Source organism: Malurus melanocephalus, unplaced genomic scaffold (genome assembly GCF_030028575.1).
Source record: "Malurus melanocephalus ecotype Western Australia unplaced genomic scaffold, MMel_1.1 scaffold_247, whole genome shotgun sequence".
NCBI classification, from domain to species: Eukaryota; Metazoa; Chordata; class Aves; order Passeriformes; family Maluridae; genus Malurus; species Malurus melanocephalus.
The window spans coordinates 469360-472293 of NW_026623479.1; the positions used below are offsets into that span (position 1 = coordinate 469360).

The 2934-nt window shown below is 45.9% G+C and overlaps 1 protein-coding gene across 1 annotated transcript in view; it reads left to right on the top strand.

Moving 5' to 3' along the window:
- PAK3 (p21 (RAC1) activated kinase 3) overlaps window positions 1-2487 on the top strand; it is a 179768-nt gene extending 177281 nt beyond the window's left edge. Inside the window, exon 16 of the transcript XR_008965933.1 lies at window positions 2477-2487. The gene's annotated coding sequence lies outside the window, so the exon portion shown is untranslated. The remainder of the gene's footprint in view (window positions 1-2476) is intronic.
- The last annotated feature ends 447 nt before the right edge of the window (window positions 2488-2934 follow it).

Consider the following 2934-nt stretch of genomic DNA (forward strand, 5'->3'; position numbering starts at 1 on the left):
GTGTTCGAATTCTTTCTCAATAGTGCTGAGCTCTGCCTGTCCTGTGATTTCCCAGTTCCCTGATGGAAGTTAGGCAAAATGTTCGTGATCCCCAATTCTKGCCCTTATATCTATGGATTTGTCATGAGGGGAGATCTGAGAACCTCTCTGTGATACTGTATTGCTTACCTTTTATTGCTGCGTGTTCCTGTACATCAACCTGTCTACAAAATRTGTAGTTAGTGCAAAGTACGTGTCTACGTTGCTAATTCCTTGAACTGTGCTTTGGTGGAGCTGCGTTAGGCATCCTTTGGCTTAAGGCTAGTTTTCCTGATAATAAAAATATACCATAAAAATGAGCTGTACTGCACTGGCAGTGCAATGGCTTGTTGTACTGCAACAGCCTGGACTGTCCCAATGCCATGGCACATCCAATGCTTGCAAATTGTGCTTGAATGTGTTACTGGAAATGTGTAGCAATGAAACCACAGCTTTTGTTTTACCCCCGGAGAAAGGGATTTTGACTACATGTCCAGCATGTAGCAATTCAGGTTAATTTGCTTTTTTAAAATTTGGTTTTAGAGCATGCCAGCTTTTAGTAACACTGGTTGAATAAAGAAAGAACTGTATTATGTTTATGTARATGCAAAACTGGTGTCAGCTGAATTTCTTGCAGGCAATGGTGGCCCCAGCTGGCCCAAGGTGAAGGGAGCAGGGCAGCCGGTTCCTCTGGAGGTCAGCTGAGGAGAAGGGAATTSGGACCTGGGGATGGAATGCCAGGTGACTGTGATATCACCAACTCGACCATTAGACTAGACTCCAGAGAGAAGATAACTGTATGAGTTCTGAAAGCAGACCGTAACTTATCAAGTTTGTCTGGATTGTTTTTCCAGAACTAAAAGGTTATTTTAAATCTTGAAAGCAATAGATATATCACCTGACAGTGTACTTCATGAGACATGAAATCCATCTTTCTAAATTAATTTCATTTTCTCAAAGACAAACTGTGATTTTTATAAAACTATTTCCCACAGTCATGMTGTAGGACTGTAGTGGGTAGTATGATTTATTTGGTGGCAAAGAGGGTTTATAAATCAGGGTTGTAGTCACCTGTGTCATACACAATGAGGACACGATACGTCAGTGAGATGAGTTTCTTCATCTAATCAGCATAGCAGAAGCCTCCTGTCTGTTTACCTCAGTGTAAAGTGTGGAGACAAATGGCCTTTAGGTAAAACAGGGAAAACCTGGGAAAGGGATGATCATTGCAGAACAGTGCTGAGAGCCAAAGAGTGCTTGGGGATGAAGAAACAGCAGAGTTGTTCACAGGCTGAGGGAGGAGGACTCCTGTTTGGCTGGAATTTGCTATGGTGGCGTCTCCTGGAGAGGTGACTTGATGGTTAATCCTCTGTGCCATTTGGGCAGGAGATCTTTGCAGATGAGAAACCCTGTTGGCAGAGCAATGAGAAGTAAATCTGCCACTGCTGACAGCAGTCTGAGGGCTCCTGATGCAAACAGAAGCAGCAGCCTCTGGSGTTATTAGGTGGCTCTTGGCTGGGGCCAGAGCTGCCTTCTTGATCCATTCCCTGTATTCTCTGCTGCTGTGTGGGCTATCGGGATCCCAGCACCTCTGCTGTGTGTTAGGACTCAGGGCTTTGATGACAGTTTCCCACCATCCTCCTCCCTTCCCACTGACTCGRCCATAAAATCAACTGAACTTCCCAGCTGATCTTATTTTCTGTTRCATCAGTACAATGCTGTGCATGCTTTCACATCATAACACACCTGCTTAGCCTTACAGCCATGAAGCAGTTTGTCTCGGGCAAAGTCCAGGTGTCCAGGTGTGCAGGAAATCAGGTAAGTTAAAGTTCCTGAGAAGGAACAAGGAGAAAAAGTTCCCCTAATGGTGACTTCTTCCTCATCCTCTACTGCAGGTCCTTTTACCTGTTATCAGTTTTTCCTGTTACTGGCATTGGTTTGTTCTTACGCACACACCCCTAAGATAAAACTGATCCATTAACAGCTTTTACAATGGAAAAGTTTTGAGGTCAAGATATCAGTAACAACTTTCCCATTCCTCTCTGATTAGACAAAAATCACTGGTGGGGAAATCATCACCATTATCATCAAATACTCATAGTATGGTTTGGGTTGGAAGAATCTAAAAGATCATCTTAATCCATTCCCCCTGCCTTGGGCAAGACACTTCCTACTAGTCCAGATTACTCAGAGCCCCTTCCAACCTGGCCTGGAGCACTTCCAGGGATGGGGCAGCCGCAGGTTCTCTGGGCAACCTGTGCCAGGGCCGCCCCACCCTCACAGGGGAGAATTTCTTCCCAATATCCGATCTAACCCTGCCCTCTTTCAGTGAAGCCATCCCCTTTGTCCTGTCATTGGGAAGATTTTTCTCCAGGTGTTTGCGTCCTATTTGCATGGAGTTAGACTGATCCAACAGTGCAGAGACTGAGATCATGCTAGAAGAAAAACGTCTTTTTAGGAGTTGCAGCACTTGATTTTCTCTGGAAAGGGAGTGGAATATGCGCTTGTACTGACAGTTTCCCAGCAGTGCTCTTTGAAACTGAAGTGGGAGCTGCAGGAACCAGGCAGTTTTGGGAGCAGTGAGGCAGTTTTGGGGAGCAGCGAGGTAGTTTGGGGTGCAATGAGGGACTTTGGGGAGCAGTGAGGCAGTCTGGGGTGCAATGAGGGACTTTGGGGAGCAGTGAGGCAGTTTGGGGTGCAATGAAGCAGTTTGGGTTGCAGTGAGGCAGTTCTGCATGTAATGAAGCAGTTTGAGGAGAAGTGAGGCAATTAGGGGAGCAGTAAGACAGTTTGGGGTGCAATGAAGTAGTTTTGGGGGCATTGAGGCAATTTGGGGTGCAGTGAGGCAGTTTGGGGTGCAATGAAGTAGTTTTGGGGGCATTGAGGCAATTTGGGGTGCAGTGAGGCAGTTTGGGG